A 22193-nucleotide genomic window follows, 5' to 3' on the forward strand; every position below is an offset into this window, starting at 1 on the left:
ACATTAACCTATACCTTTCACAAATCACTTACCTCCCAAAAATCTTCATTACTCGAACTACTGCAATACAGCGAGCGCCACTACTGCCAGCTAAATAAAAGATTCAAACTACGGAAGGCACTAACTACTGATAGGCATAGTTAGCAAATGAAAGACTTTAATAGAGAACAAACAATGTATTTACTTCAATAGTGTTTAAAGTCATAATGTATATAGCAGTACATGATATCCAGTATTGCAAATTTCAAAACTCCGCCACCTCTCTCCTCACATCCACCACTGCTGGCGGCTCACCTCCAACTGCGCAACGCTACACGCTCTTCACATCCAGCTGCCCAACACTACAATGGCAGACAACAATGCAAACTAGCCACAGACTGCACACAATACAGCCAGTGATTTTCATACATAGCGCTACGTGGCGTTACCAATACAAAAACTTAAACAGCCTACTTACATAGCCCCCATGCTCCCCACAAAAAATTTTACAAATCGTTTTGGGCAGTGGCCAATAATGATTTGATAAAATTTTTCATAATTACAATAACAAAGATGTCAAATGCACACACTTATTGATACAATGTTGGTCAAAAGCTAAAATTTTCTCACAGTCCCATAAAGACAGTCCTGATCATTCATCACAGTAAAATTACTGTGTTTGTTTTCTCAAAGTCTAAGTAGTAAAAGAGAATGCACACGGAAGTAGTGGATTTCCATGCCATCTTGAAGAAGCAGTGTTGTCCTTCCAACGGAAAGACAGTGCTGAGCCTTGACATGCAGACAGGTAATGGGCCACAACAGAGCAAACCCACAGCAGAGTCAGTCGAAGTTTTGAAGAATATTGGTAGGTAGGTCATCACAGAGTAGACCCACTGTAGCCCTGGTAGAGATTACAGTATTGGTGGGCCACCAGAGATGCAGACCCACTGCAGTCCTTGTAGAAGTAATGGTACTGGTGAGTCAGCAAAGGTGTAGACCCACTGTAGTCCTTGTAGAAATAATGGTATTGGTGGGTCATCAAAGGTGCAGACCCACTGTAGTCCTTGTAGAGATGGCCAACAGCCATCTGTTGTGACTGTGCAGGTGCACAATCACCATCGAAGAGTCTTGCGGATAATATAGCAAGTCCATAAACACCACTTGTGCACTCACAAAGTTTTTGGAATTGTCCATAGAACCAGCAATGCTGTTATCCAGTCCCTTGCTGAATTATTAACACACATGCAAACACTAACAGTCCCTACTTCTCACATATTGTCCGTATAGTATGACCAACAGAAACGTGTGCAGTGAAATGGAACTTACAAGTTAATAATATGATGAACTGGTGTCAATTACAATTTTATAACATAAGAATACAATTACAAAGGTACAAAACAATACAGATAACATTTGTAGTACAGGCTTTACAAAAGAATCGAAATAACATATACATCAGTGTTATAGGAATTATGACATGAGTACATACATAAAAGATCAGAATAACTTTCGAAACATCAACTTCACACATGAGCATGAAAACATAACAGAATAAATAATGTCTAAACATCTTTACAAAGAAAATAACATATTATTAGAAAAATTCTACAACATAACTCTTATTAGCTAAACACACTAAGACAGGAAAAACACAAATTCACATAGTGTAATAACACAAAAATACAGGACAGGGTTTGTTTTCAGTGTGACATTTGGTACTGCAGTCCATCCTAAAACTTCGTTCCATAGATCTTTCGTCTTATTTCAACATCTGTTTCCACCAAAAAAATCCTATCCAAGCATGCTTTCTGTATTTCTATGTTCACATACTACTTACCTCATTATTTACTTTCCATTATCTTACCTCATCATTTATTTCCAAGAAAATCCTACCTAAACCTGTTGTCCCTAAACCCTACTTTTTTGCTCATATCCTCTTTCAAAATACTTTTTTGGCCAAACCATTTTCTTATAGCTTCTCAATGCATTTCTTCCAATTCATCACAACTCGTTCTCTTATATAGCCTACCCCATCTTAAGCTAACTTAAATCTACTGAGCTCAGATGCTAAACAAAGGAACGAGGCAATGCAGCAGCACAAAACAATTAACACAAACAGCAATGATAAAAAATAGAAATGGCAAAGCAAGCAGCATAAATTAGCAAAGCAAATGCAATATTACAACTAATATAAGGCAATGTGAAGCAAAGAAGAAAAATAAACCCACAGTAAAACTGGCTTAACAGAGTAATACAAAGTGAAATTTAGTAGCACTATACCTAGCAAACAGCAGCAGCAAATGCAATAACTTATATCTAAACATGACATAGCTCAAGCAGAAAAAATAGTACACTAAAGACAACAATGCAGATAAAGGAAATGTATAATCACATCTTAATGTCTATGTAATTAAAGTGGTGCATCACAACTATTTCTACAAAAGAAATTACCAAGTATTTGAAAAGAAAATTATATATGCAGTTACTGTTATTAGTCCCTTCTTATTGTTCTTACCATTCCAAGAGCTCCTTTTTCGAAGTATGTGTATCATAAAATAATTATTTAATAGATCTGTTGACAGAAAGTGTTCACATTAGCAAATGCAGTTAAGTTTATTTTATAAAACCAATGCTGCAACACAGCTGGAAAACAGATATCAAATGAAATAAGCAACTACGCAAACCAAAGCATAAAAACATCATTCAACAGCTATGTGGCATTTCATAACTCAGTAGAAATTCTCTCAATTCTCGTAGAAAGACACTTATAATAATCAGGTGTGCAGATGTACGAATATTTCCCATCAATTCATAAGCATTTCAGTAAGTAGCACAAAGTACGAGTAATCATGTTTCCAAGTAATGAGCATGTCGTATTTGCGATGCTTTCTACAAAAAAATGTCCACAGCGAGGATAATGGCCTCTTTTTTTCTCCGCCTGTGCGTCTGAAAGGCACACACTAATGGCTTTTTTCCAGGCAGATGGTATAGCTGAGCGTCCACGATGCATTATGTGAAAGTCACTTAACTTCCTTACCGAAATATGTACGACAGCAGTTTCCGCTACAGTGACAGTCTCATATAAAAATATTTCACAGGTCAAGAATTTGCATTACAAATCTGTAGAAACAAAATCCTATTGATATAACAGCGTCCAAAAAATTTTCGTCGGCATTGTAATACATTCACGCATTTACATACATTTCATAACTCTTAAAGTACGATTCTTGGTTTCCAACAACCAAACCAGAGTCCCTAACATCTACTCATTATTCCTTACCTTATTCGTCGACACTTCTTCAATATTTCATCATAACAGATATGTAGCATAATCAAATGACTCATAGAGCATCAGCTTATTGATCATAAACATACCGCAACAGCATAATACACATATTCATCGTAATAATAACATCATAACACCTCAGTCAACTCTCAAAATCGTCGTAGCTTCCTCCAATAATTTCAAAACCTAAAAAAAATTCCCTGCTCATGTCAAAAGTGTCATCTGCCTCAAACATACTTTAAAAATCGTGATCCCATACCAAATATATCATTCAAAGCTCTCATAATATCACAATGGGTCCGAAAAAATATGAAGAGTTCACGAAGTACAGACAAAATACAATTTCGTAAGTGTGAAGTTATCCAACGGTGTAATTACGTAAACATCTGTCACTGCCGTAGTAAAAAAGTTTGTCTCTCTCAGTTAAATGATCAGATAGCTATGTAATTTATGTGATAGAGGAATATGGTACCAATGTGTAAAGTTGTATAAGCAAATACCATATTAGCTAGGGCTCCTTGTGCTTGCCAAACACATGATACACAAAGTAAGCGTGTACCCCCCTGAGGATTAATGTAATTATACCCTCAGGTGTTACAGATTACAACAATGGAATGAAATGTATTACGGAAATCCTTTGTATCACTGTACTTCAAATATCTTTAAAAATAAATGATTTAAGTACAAAATTAATCACTCAAATACGTGTCCTGTAGCGCTAAATGTGCGTCTTGTTGTAAGATAATCTCTGTGGAAGTGTCGTAGTTATTGTCCTCCGAAAGCTAAGTTCTGCAGAAGTCAATGTACTTGCCTCATGATAAACAAAATTGAAATGCTTTGCGTATAGATATCTTAATCACGCTTATTGTTGTGATGAAGAAAGTACTGTGCTGTAACGTATTGTTGTGCTACGAAAGAGGCTGTCTCCTTGTAGCTATACCACAAAAGTTACTACTAAAACATGTTTTACTTTACAGAAGAATTCAGAAAAACTGTGCAGATATGAAACAGATACACCGCAAAAGCAACATTGTAAATTGTCACTCATTAGTAACGTCGTGATATAATCGTGTAGCTGTCACATAAACTAACCACTGTGTCATCTGGTATCTCACAGAAAGTACTTTAAATCCAGAATGTTTCTTCAAGTAAACCAAAATGTTGCATTAAAATCTCATTAGCAGTACCAGTATATGTCCTAAGTATGTAAGCCTGATAGTCGTCACGTAATCGTGGAACTAACAAGCTAGAATGTACACACACAGTAACACTGTGTCCTCTGTTCACTATGACAATGCAGTGGTAATTACCGTCTAAATATGTACCCTAGGTTCTAGACTGGATAGTTAACTTCAAAACATAGTTGCATGATAACAGTTTCTAAGTCTGACAAAGCATACTAGTAATGTAAAGTGAAAACTTATATGGCAAAGACAAAGTTAAAAAGCAGATTATCTCTCAATAAATGGTTTTACATGTGAAATGTGGTGTAACCCTTTGCTCTTCCCAGTACGTAGAGTTTCAACTCAACGCAATTATCATGTGATATACGTCGGTAAAGAATACTGGAATTTTTCTCAAGTTTAGCGTCTATGTTATTTTTCTCTGAGCCAGCCGGCGCGAGTCATTGTCTGCTATCTCTTCGTTGGCGTGCGTTGTTATTGGGATTAGGAGACCTGACTTCCACAAATTCACGCTGTCGAGAGTGCCCTGCTCTGTTTGAATCCTGCCAGTTCAGATGAAATTCAGGTATGTCGTTATGATTATATCGTCTGTCGTCATGTCGGTAGTTCCTGTACTTTCTTTCTTGTCGGTTAAGTGGTGGAGAATATCTCCCTGAATCGTAACTGCGCGCTGGACCGTTGCGTCTAAAGTTATTCTGTCTCCCCTGATAATAATTGTTTTGGTTCCCATATTGTCTATTTCTATGGTTGTCTCTGTCACATTCATTACTACGGAAATGCGATCTTTCTCTGTAACTACTCCTGGAAATGGAAAAAAGAACACATTGACACCGGTGTGTCAGACCCACCATACTTGCTCCGGACACTGCGAGAGGGCTGTACAAGCAATGATCACACGCATGGCACAGCGGACACACCAGGAACCGCGGTGTTGGCCGTCGAATGGCGCTAGCTGCGCAGCATTTGTGCACCGCCGCCGTCAGTGTCAGCCAGTTTTCCGTGGCATACGGAGCTCCATCGCAGTCTTTAACACTGGTAGCATGCCGCGACAGCGTGGACGTGAACCGTATGTGCAGTTGACGGACTTTGAGCGAGGGCGTATAGTGTGCATGCGGGAGGCCGGGTGGACGTACCGCCGAATTGCTCAACACGTGGGGCGTGAGGTCTCCACAGTACATCGATGTTGTCGCCAGTGGTCGGCGGAAGGTGCACGTGCCCGTCGACCTGGGACCGGACCGCAGCGACGCACGGATGCACGCCAAGACCGTAGGAACCTACGCAGTGCCGTAGGGGACCGCACCGCCACTTCCCAGCAAATTATGGACACTGTTGCTCCTGGGGTATCGGCGAGGACCATTCGCAACCGTCTCCATGAAGCTGGGCTACGGTCCCGCACACCGTTAGGCCGTCTTCCGCTCACGCCCCAACATCGTGCAGCCCGCCTCCAGTGGTGTCGCGACAGGCGTGAATGGAGGGACGAATGGAGATGTGTCGTCTTCAGCGATGAGAGTCGCTTCTGCCTTGGTGCCAATGATGGTCGTATGCGTGTTTGGCGCCGTGCAGGTGAGCGCCACAATCAGGACTGCATACGACCGAGGCACACAGGGCCAACACCCGGCATCATGGTGTGGGGAGCGATCTCCTACACTGGCCGTACACAACTGGTGATCGTCGAGGGGACACTGAATAGTGCACGGTACATCCAAACCGTCATCGAACCCATTGTTCTACCGTTCCTAGACCGGCAAGGGAACTTGCTGTTCCAACAGGACAATGCACGTCCGCATGTATCCCGTGCCACCCAACGTGCTCTAGAAGGTGTAAGTCAACTACCCTGGCCAGCAAGATCTCCGGATCTGTCCCCCATTGAGCATGTTGGGGACTGGATGAAGCGTCGTCTCACGCGGTCTGCACGTCCAGCACGAACGCTGGTCCAACTGAGGCGCCAGGTGGAAATGGCATGGCAAGCCGTTCCACAGGACTACATCCAGCATCTCTACGATCGTCTCCATGGGAGATTAGCAGCCTGCATTGCTGCGGAAGGTGGATATACACTGTACTAGTGCCGACATTGTGCATGCTCTGTTGCCTGTGTCTATGTGCCTGTGGTTCTGTCAGTGTGATCATGTGATGTATCTGACCCCATGAATGTGTCAATAAAGTTTCCCCTTCCTGGGACAATGAATTCACGGTGTTCTTATTTCAATTTCCAGGAGTGTATTATTACTCTGCCAGTGTTGTCATATGGGTGGTGTCTGTTTTGGTCACGATTTGCGTTGTAACAATAGCCTTGTTGTGTATTATTTCTGCCATCGCGGAATTGTGACTGATGTGATCTGTAATTGTTGTGCTCCTGTTTTCGCGTTCCGCGATTGTCAGTGTCAATTTCCAGTTCTTGTAACAGTCCCTGAAAAGCTTCAATGTCGTCTTTGCGACGTCCTGCTAAAATAATATGTCGTAAATGTTCAGGCAGTTTGATTAAGCAAATGCGGATGAGTTCTGAGGGGCTGTATGGGTTTGACAGGTACTGATTCTTGTGCAACATGTCTTCAAAATATTTCACAAGACTGGAAAATTCAGATTGTTCGAAATGTTTCATCATTATGATGCTATGTTTTACTCGGTCTTGTGTAGCTTGAGACTAATATGCTGAGAGGAAGGCATGGTAAAATTCTCCTTCACTGTGAAAATCGTCAATGACCGATCGCATTCTTACAGCTGGTTCATTCTCCAAGTAGCCACACATAAATTCTAACCTGTGCTCCAATGACCAGTTGGGTGGAAAACAATGAGAGAATTGATGGAGCCACGCTTGTGGATGAATGTCGTTGGCAGCATTCTTAAACGTTTTGAATTTACGTGTAGTAATGAACAGCTTATAGTCAAAATCATCGTGTCGGCGAGTAGCATATCGGTCATTGTTACGTCGTGTCGGCGGTTCCATCTCAACATTCGGTGCAACTTGCCAATTTCTTTCATAATTTCCGAAATGCCCTGTGTTATTATTTTGTGGCTTTTCCGTATTTCTAAGTTCCTCTTCCCGTGTTGGAGCGCGAGTGTCCTCTGAAATATGAAATTTTTGTATTACTTGTGCCAACTGATCTCGTACTTCCCGGATTTCTCTTTTGTATTGCGTATTAATTTGATTCTGATTTTGTTTGAATTTCTTAATTTGTTCATACTCTTCTGTGTCAGTGATGGCTACAGATCTTGTGTCATTCAGATCATCATCTACCTTTGCAGATAAGTTAGTGAACTAATCCGAAAGTTCGGCTACTTTCTCCGATAGTGTACTTATTTCCTCAGTGTGTTTTTCTGAACCAAGTTTCAGAGTGTCCATTTGTGTTGAAATCGTATCTACTGTGTCCTTTAAGTTTTCTTGAGTGTTTGCAAGTTGCGTAACCGAATCGGTAGATGCAAATGAGTCAATTTTAGCTTGCAAGGTGTCGTGATTTTCATGAACAATAGTTTGCAGTTCTTTTATGGCTGCTTCGTGATTCTGTAATGCATTTTCATGACGCGAAAAAATAGGTTGGAAATGCTCACAAATTTGTGTTTTTACGTCATTACAGACTTTTTGACATTTCGTTTCGATGTTATGTAACTCAGTAGTTAAATCTTCACGTGTTTGTTCAAGCGTGGTGTCTAACTTTTGAAGATTTTATTCCATTGTGTCTAACTTTTTAAGATTTTGTTCCATTGTGTCTAACTGTTGCTGTGTTTGTCTCTGGTGTTGTTCCATTGTGTCTAACTTTTGAAGATTTTGTTCCACTGAGTCTAACTTTTGAAGCTTTTGTCCCATTTGTTGCATTAATTGTAATAACAGTGCACTGGTGTCTGAAACATGTTCCTCAGTGCTTTTCGGCAGTGAATTTGCACCGGCAACATTCACAGTTTGAAAAGCAGAAAATGTGTCTTGACTTATTTGAGAAAAGGGTGAGGACGCAAAATCTGAATCTACAGTATTTGCAAGATTGTGTCCTGTCATTTCGGATTCCTGAGGCAAGCTGTTGCCGACCGATCGATCGATAATGCTTCCCTGTTCACTACTTGTTTCACTGTCTGCACCATTGTTTGGAGCCCGCTCCATTTCCCTATGTACAATTACCAAATTACTACTTTGAACATTAGTTAATTCATTACTCGGTGGCGCTAACACACTGCTTTCGTCTTCACTGTCATTTCTCAGTTTACTTTGGAGCCTAGTATTACGTTTTTCACACGCCATTATTGTCACAATATTTCACATGATAACACAGAAAAACACAATTTGAAGAGCAAAAATAGGGGAACACATTAACATAGCACTGAAAATAACATCTAGTTAATTGCAAGCGCAGCTGCGAAAAACTTGGTGCAAATCTACATGCATGCCACAACTGTTTTACTGTACAACAATGAAAAACTACAGCTACAAAGGAAATTCTCTCTATAATTATGCGCTAGCAATAAACAATAGCTACACTAATTACACAAACTACAAGAAAAAAAATCAGAAGATTCCAGTGAGGTATCCTCGGCTAAGGGTCGACATATGAAACGTCCGCTTTGAAAAATTGTACAAGACTGTGCTTAAACTGACACTCAATATTTTTAGCGCAACGCAATCTGACTTTCAAAAATCCCTACAAAAGAATGGCCCTGACTAACATTAACCTATACCTTTCACAAATCACTTACCTCCCAAAAATCTTCATTACTCGAACTACTGCAATACAGCGAGCGCCACTACTGCCAGCTAAATAAAAGATTCAAACTACGGAAGGCACTAACTACTGATAGGCATAGTTAGCAAATGAAAGACTTTGATAGAGAACAAACAATGTATTTACCTCAATAGTGTTCAAAAGTCATAATGTATACAGCAGTTCATGATATCCAGTATTGCAAATTTCAAAACTCCGCCATCTCTCTCCCCACAGCCACCACTGCTGGCGGCTCACTTCCAACTGCGCAACGCTACACGCTGTTCACATCCAGCTGCCCAACACTACAATGGCAGACAACAATGCAAACTAGCCACAGACTGCACACAGCACAGCCAGTGATTTTCATACAGAGCGCTACGTGGCGTTACCAATATAAAAACCTAAACAGCCTACTTACAACTGGGCTCACCGGAAGACACGAACCCTACGGAGTGGTTGACGAACTCATGGTTGAATCCTTCTGCTTTCAGTGTCTTGTAGGACTGAAAGTCGACTGTAAACACTTTGCTAGCGGGCACTATGAAGCGCTTTATCAAACTGACTACAGTTACCTTGTCTCTGGAGAACATTCTAATCACAAAGCACTTCCGGGACTCTCGTTCTATACCACCAAATACCCAAATATGTTTCATTTCATTCTTTAAAGGTCGTCCTCTCTGGTTTCACCTTCTTGCTTTGTGCGATTCGTCCACTTCAACAACTTTGTTTGGTCAACCGATCGGTACACTGTCGTTCGTCACATAACACACTTCTCTGCAAAACCCGAAATAGTGGCACACGGTATTGATAGATAAGTCAGTTTCCGATGCTGTTGCTTGCTGGGTGTAGTCCCTAATCCAGCAAGATACAAGAATTAGGATGGTCTGGATCGATAATTTGGAATAGTCAAACAATGTATTTTTCCTGATAGTCTTTCGTTTGCCACAGTTTCCGCAACGAAACTTTAAAGGCATCTCACTGTCAGAACTCTTCTTACGAACTCTTACAGACTTCGCCCCACTGCAGTCTACACAGTCACTCCCTTCGTCATCCGGTATTAGTCCATATTTCCGACAAAACTTCGAACAATTTTTCTACATTTCATAAGCATGGAATTAGATTCTTCCACGTGAGGCAATCTGCAGAAGAAACGTCTACAATAATAGTCATCCCACTCACTACCGACATAAATCGTTTGGGCTTCCCTAGCAACTCACAAATAATTTATCATAACGCCCACCACCACAGTCGCGTGATAGATTTAGAATCGCAAGTTCGATATCTTTCGTTTGGAGCCCGCGGCGTCGATAGGCAAACATTCTTGGAAATTACCAAAACGAGTAACATGATATGCAAATTTTTGTTAATACATGCTGGCTCAAGTCATTCAATGATGGGCAAAGACAACTATGTGATATTTATCTACGCCAAAGAGTAACTGATCACTATGTAATAGATCTTTGTACACTAATTTATTTAGTATAGCCTTGAGTGGACCACACACATCGCATCGAAGGTTTGAATAGCTAAACGTTGGTACTTATAGCACAATACAGTAATAGGCTAAAAGAAGTTAGAAATCTCTTACCTGGGAAGTCTGTTTGTCGCTGAGTATAGGTTTCAGTGGGTCACTGATGGCACTATATATGTCACAGCATCTCCAGAGCATCAATTAATTTACGCTTGTTCACATATGTAGGCCCTTCAAAGAATCTCAGTGCTATTGGTCTTTTGATTGCTATTTTGCAGATGTGCACTAAATTAGAATTTTCAAATCTGGCTTGTATTTGTGTGCTCTCTTAGTCAGATGCAAACACAGTTACCTGTTTTCCCCACCAGGAACTTTCAGAGTCATCAGCTCTGATATTCCCGAATTGTGCAAATGGTTCCGTTTTGTGGGTGGTGTGCTGACTGTCTTTGACATCTTGCTGTCATTGTGGAAGCTTATTCGTACGTTAGTTTCATGACAATCAGGGACTGTTCTAGCTGATATATCAACATACTAAGACAAAACAATGAAAAGCTGAGGCAAAAGCGAAAAAGTCATCATTTCAAGAATTTGTTGAAGCCTTTTACTCGTATTTCAAGAAGTTTATGAAAAAATAATACTTACAAATAGTTTCACTAAATGGAGTCGTACCCATTTATGCAATAAATATTCGTTCAAATTAGAACCAGAATGAAAATGCTCCTATCGTGCCACAAAAAAGGCGAATATGTCCTGGCCAGAGTTAGGGATGTAAAAGAGGGGAACTAGCTTTTTGAATTACCTGACAGCTTCTCAGACATTTAAATCAGAACATCTTGACATATTAGCCCAGAGCATCACGTTACACACTCCAATTTTAACTCAAAAGTGACTGAATGACAGGGATGTGTGGGTATGACTCATGGAGGTTGTTACCAAGTTCCGGGACAGTAAACGTTATTAACTTTTTATTCTATTGGAAAAGTTCAAAACGATATTCTCGTCCTATAATCCTCAAATTTCACGTCTTGAACAGATACCGTGATTATTTCCCCGAAAATCTGTATGACGTCAGTAAGGAACAACGTGAGTGGTTCCACGAGATCATTAAAATTATAGAAGCACAACAGTAGGGAAGCTGGAATATCCGTATGGTGAGAGACTACTGTGTCACCAGGGCGAACAAGAAGCAGTTCATGAGTGAAAAAGTTATATTAGACCTTTTGAGGAGAAGAGAGAACGGAAACATAATCCAATGGAGACTTCATACGGATGTAATAAAGGGATGTTTACGTGGTTACATTTAATTAAAATCTTTTTAAAACTGAGAAATTAATTTATTTTTCTTTCGATTTAGTTGTGTTTTGTTAATTTTCTCATTAGCAATGAGACCAGAACGTTACAAAACTGTATGCTCCGGGAAAAACCTTAAGTTCGATAAGCAGTTAGTGTAAATAAGCTATTACATAACAAAAAATTACCGAAATACTTTTTTTTTGTTTTGCTTGGCTGTGTTGTTACTGACGACTGCATATTATGGTTTATATAATAATCACCATTTCGGTAGATTGTTGTTTCTTTGAGAAGAACATCATCCCCAGCAGCAGCAGCAGCCATCTGACATCCATTATTGGGTAACGTACTGCTGTGGACTGCTGCCCTGCTCCCATCATTGCAGTCTTCCAATAAATGCATCCATTTGTTCCTTGCTGTTTCCTAATGTCACCCACTCACCTTCAATGATGTTGTGGTCTCGGTGCATTCTGATTTCGTAATATCCAGCGAAAAACTTCATTTGGGCATTTACGATCTATCTGCCTGGCTGTTTGTCCTGCCCGCCTACATTTCACAGTGTCTGATCAAAAAAATCCACAGACCCTTATGTAACGCAAGACTGAGCCCTAGATATCACGAAAAGCGGACCCGCCTGTGTAAAAGGAGGTGGGGGAGTATCATGCTGTCACCAGAGAAGTAGGAACAGCAGAAGGGCTCGGTCAGGAGAGTCAGTGGCTTTGAATGTGGACCTGTCATTGGATGTCACCTTAGTAACGATCTCACCAGGGATATTTCAACCATTCTAAGGCCGTCCAAGCTGACTGTTGATGACGTCATTGTGAAATGGCCACGTGAAGGAGGAACCACTGTCAATCGAGACCAGGCAGATCTCATGTGCAGATGGACAGGGACTGTCGGGTGGTTGTAAAAACTTCGACGAAGTCAGAGGAAGTAATCACGTGTGAGTTACAAAGTGCTACCAGCAATCCACCTAGCACAATAACTGCGCGCAGGGAGTTAAAAAACTAGGTCGTACAATGGTCGAGCAGCTGTTCCCGAGCTATACATTCCTGTGGTCAGTGCAAGTGACGCTTGAGGGGGTGTAAACACCGTCGCCATTGGAAAGCTGATGGCTGGAAACGAGTGATGAGTCATGATGTACCCTGCGGCAACCAACAGAAGGGTTTGCTTTGGCGAATACCTGGAAGAAGCTACCTGGCACCCTGTGTTGTGTCAACAGCAAATAGTGGAGGAGGCAGTGTTACAGAATGGGGTAGGGTGTGATCCACTTGTTGCGTAGAAGGATATGTAAATGCATGTGTTTAGTAGCAAAGACCTTTTGAAGTACGTTCATGACATATGGATTTACAAAATTTTCTTTTGTCTGGTTACTAGGACCTGATGTCAGTCGACTGGGCAGATTTTTTTAAATTTTGTTGCAGTTCTGCAGTGATTATATATTGTGAGTATTGAATACAAATATTTTTAAAATGCATCTGCTGAAGTTCCATGTGTAAGCCTCATTTTTGTTAAGTTGTATTGTACTGTAATAGCTTACAAGTGCCTTTATATATATATATCAACGAAATGTAATACCATACATTTATATTGCTCATACTCAAAGTATTGTATTATAATTTCGTGACTGTGTTCATGTACAAGAGGCACCCTTAAAATTGGCTACAATAGTGTAATTTGACTGTGCTATTTATATTTCCTACATTCACAGAATTTTTGTAACTGAATAACACATCCCAGTAATTGGCTTGTACAGTTTAGTAATGATGAAGTGTTACAGTGATTACTATTTATTTTATTAATAATGTATTCTTTCTATTGGTTATAGAGCTCTGTTGTCTGTGGATTATTTTAAGAAATACAGCACCCACCCACTTTTTAATTATTTTTATTTAAGCTAATACGCGTTTCAGGCTTTGACCCAATCCTCAGTTACTGTAATTTATATCTGGATCTTCGGTAGGTATATCGTTAAAACATCGATGGTTGCTGCAGCTGCCTTTTTACTCTGCTTGTTAGTATTTCAATTTTTGCGTTTGTAGATGTGGCACTTTTCCACTTCTATCTTGCACAAAATCAGCTTAGTATCCCGCCATGTTGCCAGCTCACCATTCCGCCATGTGGTGTCGGCGACATGGCGCTTACTGGGCTGTTTTTGTACAATACAGAAGAGGAAAGTGTTTGTGCCATTCTACAAACGCTAAAATTGGAATACTAACAAGCAGAATAGAAAGTTAGTTGCAACATGCAATTTGCTCTCGATGTTTTAACGATGTACCTACTGAAGACCCAGATACGTGTGACGCTACTTCAAGATGTGTGAAAGGCCAAAACGCGTATTAGCTTAAATAATAACACATAAAAAGTGCTTTACTTTGCTCTACGCTAACCTGCAACTTCACCACAACAAACAGTTGGTGCTAATTACTAATATCAGCCATTGCAAATCACTCTTTTGTAGGTAGTTAATGATCTGTAAGGAATTATTCAAGTCAGTAAACAGTTGCAGTGGCAGTTCTGTTTCTTTGTTTTCACTTCTAAAAGATGACGAAGTATTTCCATTACGGGAACATAAAGCTGCCGCCTGCAGCATGTACTCTTACTCAGAAGATGAAGACTGGAAAGTCGAAATCCGTTAGAGCAGTCTGAAATGCTCTTGTGATGTAATCACAAAAAGCAAAACAACATGTGTGACTGTGTTGCGAACAATATGTCGATGGAAATGTTTCCTCACAAAACGACTTATACATTTCGTAGTACACGTATTTGTGCGGGTATGTGGTGTACTTAGTGTAATATAGCCTTAAAGTATTTTAGGTAATACACAAAACAAATTACTCGCCATACAAACAGGGAGCGTCAAGGGTTTGTTAAATCAAGCAGCCAACAAATCTGATGAATTTTGAAATATTAAATAGGAAAACACTTCCTAATTTTCTGCAAAATTATTTTTATTTGGTTACAAACTGGATATCGGCATCTTATGCCATGTTCATGTGACAACTGAATGTCATAAACGCAGATAATAATCGTGTTTTATTGTACTGAAGATACGAAAGTGTCATGCAGTGTGTACGTAGGAAATAACTACATTTTTTGTGGCGTAGGAGTAGTTGCGTTAACTAAAACCGCAACGAAAACGTAATCTAATAAAAGGGGAAAAAATAGCTTTAGCCTGATTATTGCCACAGCTCTGCCTGACTGACCATTATACACACAGACACATTGCATTATACAAACTACTCTGAGCCAAGGTTTGTAATTTGTCGTTACTATTGAATAAAAAATGTTATATATTGGTTAGGTTAGGTTAGTGTTGTTTAACGTCCCGTCGACAACGAGGTCATTAGAGACGGAGCACAAGCTCGGGTTAGGGAAGGATGGGGAAGGAAATCGGCCGAAAACGATTTAGGGAAATCACGGAAAACCTAAATCAGGATGGCTGGAGACGGGATTGAACCGCCGTCGTCCTTCCGAATGCGAGTCCAGTGTGCTAACCACTGCGCCACCTCACTCGGTAAAAAATTTTTACATAACGTAAGTATTATAAAATGCATGTCTGTAGTTGCGAGACTTTAAATTTTGTTCAAGATCATCTGAAACGTTGTCAGTATATGGGATTATGCACCAGGCTTTACAGGTATTGAGGGACTGCTTTTAGTCAGAATACAGAAGTGGAGTATTTTTACGCTTTTTTTTCCTTAGTATATTATCGCTCAGGGTAGACCTATTGTCATTGCTGGAAGTGAAATTTTGGCGGTCTATAGTCCTATCTGGAAGCCTGTTTGGATAACAGAACAGATATTAGGTGATGCTCCATCGAATGAAAACTGGCATGTTTGTGACTGATGGATGCTGGGAGCTTGCACGGACGTCTTTGGTAAATGCTGAATAAGTATCTCCTTATGGTAATATCTATATTAAGGTCAAATAAATTTATTGTAGGATCTCCCAATGCGATTTTGAAGTGAATTTTCTGTTTTAAATGAGTTTAATGTATTTCATTGTCTAGTGGTTCTGGTCCACATATCCGAATCATTACATTAAAACCCAATTCTGTGACTGTTTTTGTACAAAAGTTTGTTCCAAATTGTCCATGAGAAATTCAGATGGTATAGGACTGAGAGGTGAACCCATACCTAGATCTCAGGCTGACTATAACACTGATCTCTGTAAAACTGTAAAAGATCTGTTAATATGTTTGTAAACTCATCAGTAGGAACATTTCAAAATTAGCTAGTGACATCTAACGATACTTCTTTACAACTGAATTGGATTTACATATCTTTAATTTTATCAATAACAGCCATCTATTTCTTGCTACTGAAATTAGGTATTAAACTTGTTTCCTATTAGGTGATATAATGTAAACCTTTCCCTAGTAAACAACAAGGTTCAGAAATGGATTACACTAATGGGCATAATGGAATACCATCTTTATATAATTTAAGTAATCTGTATAATGCAGGAGCCACAAGATTCACATTAACAAGCATGTAGCCTTGAGAGAGCTGGCCATGACAAACCTCTTCCATCTGGTAAGCAAGATGTGTGAGACAGGCGAAATACCTTCAGACTTCAAGAAGAATACAATAATTCCAATACCAAAGAAATCAGGTGTTGACAGATGTGAAAATTACCGAATTATCAGTTTAATAAGTCACAGCTGCAAAATACTAAGGCGAATTCTTTACAGACGAATGGAAAAACGAGTAGAAGCCAACCTCGGGGAAGATTAGTTTGGATTACGTAGAAATGTTGGAACACGCGAGACAATACTACCCCTGCGACTTATCTTAGTAGATAGATTAAGGAAAGGCAAACCTACGTTTCGAGCATATGTAAACTTAGAAAAAGCTTCTGACCATGTTGACTGAAAGACTCTCCTTCAGATTCTGAAGATAGTAGCTATAAAACACAGGAGGCGAAAGGCTGTTTACAATTTGTACAGAAAGCAGATGGTAGTTATAAGAGTCGAGGGGCATGAAAGGGAAGCAGTGGTTGGGAAGGGAGTGAGACAGGGTTGTAGCCTCTCCCCAATGTTATTAAATCTGTATATTGAGCAAGCAGTAAAGGAAACAAAAGAAAAATTCGGAGTAGGTGTTAAAGTCCATAGAGAAGAAATAAAAACGTTGAGGTTCGCCAATGACATTGTAATTCTGTCAGAGACAGCAAAGGACTTGGAAGATCAATTGAACGGAATGGACAATGTCTTGAAAGGACGATATAAGATGAACATCAAGAAAAGCAAAACAAGGATAATGGAATGTAGTTGAATTAAGTCGGTTGATGCTGATTGAATCAGATTAGGAAATGAGACACTTAAAGTAGTTAATGAGTTTCGCTATTGGGGAAGAAAAATAGCTGATTATGGTCGAAGTAGAGACGATATAAAATGTATACTGGCTATGGCAAGAAAAGTGTTTCTGAAGAAGAGAAATTTGTTAACATCGAGTGTAGATTTAAGGGACAGGAAGCCTTTTACGAAAATATTTGTATGGAGTGTAGCCATGTATGGAAGTAAAACGAAGGTAATAAGCAGTGAAGACAAGAAGAGCATAGAAGCTTTTGAAATGTGGTGCTACAGAAGAATGCTGAAGATCAGATGGGTAGATCACATAACTAATGAGAAGGTACTGAATAGAACTGGGGAGAAGATGAATTTGTGACAATTTGACTAGGAAGAGTGATCGGTTGGTAGGTCACGTTCTGAGGCATCAAGGGATCACCAGTTTAGTATTGGAGGGAAGAGTGGAGGGTTAAAAATCGTAGAGGGAGACCAAGAGATGAATACACTAAGCAGATTCATAATGGTGTACGTTGCAGTAGTTATTCGGAGACGAAGAGGCTTGCATAGGATAGAGTAGCATGGAGAGCTGCATCAAGCGAGTCTCTGGACAGAAGACCACAACAACAATAACAACAAGAACAGCTATTGGTTTAAGATACAGTGGTTTATTAATTTGATGGTGGGTTGTATTTGTTCAACGAAATCTGCCATCAGAACTTTTGGTAGATGTTCAAACACAGGACTAAGGAGAAATTGGTTCACTCAGACAATGCAATCGCCTATGTTCAAAATAGCTGAATGACATTCTTAGATATTGTTTTATTCTTAAACCTGCTTGTGAACAGGTGTTGTAAAGGCGTAAATGCAGGTCTCCACTAAATGTATTGCGTCAAAAAGAAAAACTGTGGCAGTTAACAACAGATAAAACATCGACAACACCTGTTCGTAACCAACAGTTATTATGTAATAGTAAAGATTTTGATTAAATTTAAAGACAAATAGGCACAGAGTGGCTTGTATAAAATTATACAGAAGCAATGTGATACAGTATATATTGATCAGTCAGGCAGTGCTGTGGAAGTTAGGTTATCTAAACATGAGAGAAGCTGGAGATTAAGGAAGAAAATTTCAGTCTTTGCCGTACATTGTCTTAACAGAAAACCTTTTGTATGCTGTAGAATGTAAAGTTTAACATATGAATAGCAAACATGTGGTCCTACTGGAAATACTGGAAATCAACAAACTCATGACACTCATGACAAACTCATGACAAAGGATCAGACTCAATTTCCTCTTTTCCACTTTGTTAAGGTATATTTTAATTACAAATACTAGATTCAAACCGTAAAATCATTCTGTTTCTCATCAGTTGTTAAATGAATCTCCACATAAGAAACTTTGTTCCCTTCCCCTTTTTTGTTAATGCTATTATCTCTTTGTGATGAAGAAACAATATGTTCGTATGTATGTATATCATTTTTTGTATCTTCTTTGCAGTTGATATCTGCAGTAGATGCACATCATTATTACAGTGCTTGCGACATTAAATTATGCCCTAAAAATACCCAAAGAAGCCAAAAGTCAGCCCATGACCAAATAAATATACTAAACATGGCCTACGAACCCGAAAGCCAGTACATTTTTGCGGAACATCGGGAAGCGCTTATATTTATTAATACGTTTTGATGCTCTGCCAAGCAAAGAAGAAAAATTCAGTTAATAAATCTTTGATAGTTTGTCAATAGAGTTTGGAACGTCCCTACAAAATATGTGATAGCCTGGCCGTGTCTAAAGCTCTTTTAAAGATGAAATAATGTCCTTACCTTTTTTCTCACTTTAGCAGTACCGACAACATTTAGCTAAAGGTCTGTGGATTACTCAGTTTCACTGCGATAACTGTCTTACTACGTGACTGTCACAGCATCAGACAAAGGTATATTTGGCAAGGAAGCGAATCTGGGTTGTTTATTATTTTGTGAACAAGATGTACTCAAAAATGATCAAAGATACATTACCTCTGTTCATCTGACGAATAAAGTCGGTAATTCTTCATATAGATCTCAATTGAATACTGTCACTGAGATAAAATTGAGTAAATTACTGAAGCAATTTTCCGTTGAGTAAATATTGACATTATCTCTCTGAGACTACAGTAATCATTTATTCAGATTTTTCGAATAAATTTATAATTGGTTTCGATGACAGTTCCGTATTTCTACATTCCAGGTTTTGATTACAAATAATCAACTTTAGTTATGCAAACGTATTTAATCAATGGAATATATATGTTGAAATAAACTGTTCATTCAATAAGGTCCTGAATAGCTTAAATATTAATGATCCAGAGAGACATTTCATTTATTCTTTAGAACATAGTTACTGCCTGACATTAAGAGTTTTGAAACTGTTGCAGAATGTAACACATAACAAACAGCTTCAAATGCCCGTTCTGTTATTGGCATTCACAGTATTGAAAATAGACTTGTGATATTCTGACTCTACCAGTTATTTGTAAAAATTTACAGAATGAGTGTCCTTCCTGAACAGGTCTCTTTTGCTCTCCTATAATTATGACTCATAAATGTCCCACAATTGATACTGAATCTGCAGAGGACACGGATGATGATTAGATAAAGGCTGTAGATATATATGAAATTAAATCCAGGTAAATTTTATTCTGCAGTTTATTTAGTATATATTAAATGTTTTAAACATATGTGTGGCATGCTGCAATATTTCAGTTTAGTAAGCATACGTTTGTCGACAGAAGACGTATTAGATAACGGAAGTGACGTCCTGACGTACTTCAGATGTCATCAGCATCATTTTCTCTTTACAAATCTATGTTGGAGCCATTGCAGCCATCTGAAAAGCAATAGCTGTTTCTGTACGGTGACCGATCACGCTTGGCACAGCATCCCAGTCTGGTGTCGGTGGCGTTACACGAGCAACATCGCTCTATGCTATCTGGATCTAAAACAAACACAAGAACACCATTAAAAAGGCTCATTATGCAACTATTCTGTCAAGCAAGGCGCCGAAGTTCTCTGTGTATTGCCTGTCATCCGCAGCCAACACAAACAAAAACACTTCACCATTACAAATGTTCATTATGCATTCTCTCCTACCCTGTATCACGCAAGTCACAACACTGAGGGGGGACACGTTGTTACTGTGTGTGCAGTATTGCCGGTTACCATCTGAAAGCAACACAAACGCAAATAAAACAGCATTAATAAGGCTCTCTATATAATCCTTGTCGCCCTGCTCCATGTGGAAGACAACCCTCCAAAGTGGAGGTGCCGTCCCTGCTTGTACAAGATTACTGTGTGTCATCTGGAACTAATATAGTCGCGGACATAAGAGCATTACAAAGTTTCATTATCTGATCCCTCTAGCTCACATACCGTTAAAAAGAAAGCACACTTAAACCATTCTATTAACAATGAGAAATGGACCCCAGGTATACTTTTTTCTCAACCTCATATACACACACTGTAGACTCTACCAACGAAACTGCAATTCACTCCTTCACCTAGACAAACGGATCTGCGTCAGTATTTATCCATACTGTCAACTCTACCTCTTTCCTCCCTATGCTATTCCCAATGAGGGTGAGGTGAAACAAACGCTGTATCATTGTAAGAGGTGCAGAGGCGAGTGAGTGTACCTGTGCTTACGCCAGTTGATTACTACCTGCGCCACATGATTATAATGCGCCAGTGCTTAACATACAAACAACCGCGTTTTCATCTAAGAATGAACTTAAAAAATGGTTCAAATGGCTCTGAGCACCATGGAACATAACATCTGGGGTCATCAGTCCCCTAGAGCTTAGAACTACTTAAACCTAACTAACCCAGGGACATAACACACATCCATGCGTGAGGCAGGATTCTAACCTGCGGTCGTAGCGGTCGCGCGGTTCCAGACTGAAGCGCCTAGAACCGCACGTCCACAGCTCGTCCAGCTGAAATTAAAAGTTAAAATAACTTTTTCAAACTTCGCCATTATTGACTTAAGTATATTAATGTTAACATTGTAAGATCTCAGAATAATCAAATGAATATGTTAGGTAAAATATATTATCTTAAAGAAAAAAATAAATAGCACTGAATAATAAGACTACAAAGCTAAAAATTGTTCAGAATATGCAAATATTTGTCACCACCTAAAAGCTACATGTCTCAACTTGATCAGGTCAATATTTCGGCCAAAATTGGCATTTTAAAAAAAAATTGAAGCCGCTAAATATTAGACTCTGAAAGACAAAAATTCGTATGTAATCTTAGTTACTTGTGAAAACATTATATATGTGACACCAATAAGCATACTCTTTTTCAAGTTATTTACTAAAAACCAGATTTAGAACGAAAATGTCGTTATTCATGATAGATAAAGTATCATTTATACTTGTAACAGAAAGTTCTACTTGTAGCACTCGATTATATTCATGCAATAATACAACTGTACCAAGTTTCAAGACTGTATCGTAAGTAAAAATAATTTCAAGTAATCCTAAAGAGGCAGTTCAGAGGTCACGTTCTAATGTCGTTTCCATTCAAAAAATACTAACTGATAAAGCTTCAATGCAGTCGAGGCAAAACTTTGTCGGTAACATATGCAAACTTAACTCTGTTTATATAAAAGTTAAGAGTACTGTTATTTGTTAATCCATGAAGAATTTAATTAATAAATGTTCGATGAAGAGGCCATTTAATTACTGCCTGCTGTTCCTAGGGCCGTTGTTGGCAGATGTTCCGTTTAGCGGTCCGCTGCGCCGCTATATAACTGCAAGCAAAGAGACAATGAGAAGACACACTTCGCACCGAGATACCAGTCTGTTCACGTCAGTCAAACACCTGAGTGCATTGTTCCCCGGATGACGTCAGGATTGGGTTTTCGATAAAAGTAGTAAGTGAACTCGTGAGGACCGTACGCTCTCCTGAATGACTTAGATTTCTGTTTGTGTGCCGCCCATAGTGTTTCCAAACCCGCGTATCAA

This window comes from Schistocerca cancellata, chromosome 2 (assembly GCF_023864275.1).
Source record: "Schistocerca cancellata isolate TAMUIC-IGC-003103 chromosome 2, iqSchCanc2.1, whole genome shotgun sequence".
NCBI lineage: Eukaryota > Metazoa > Arthropoda > Insecta > Orthoptera > Acrididae > Schistocerca > Schistocerca cancellata.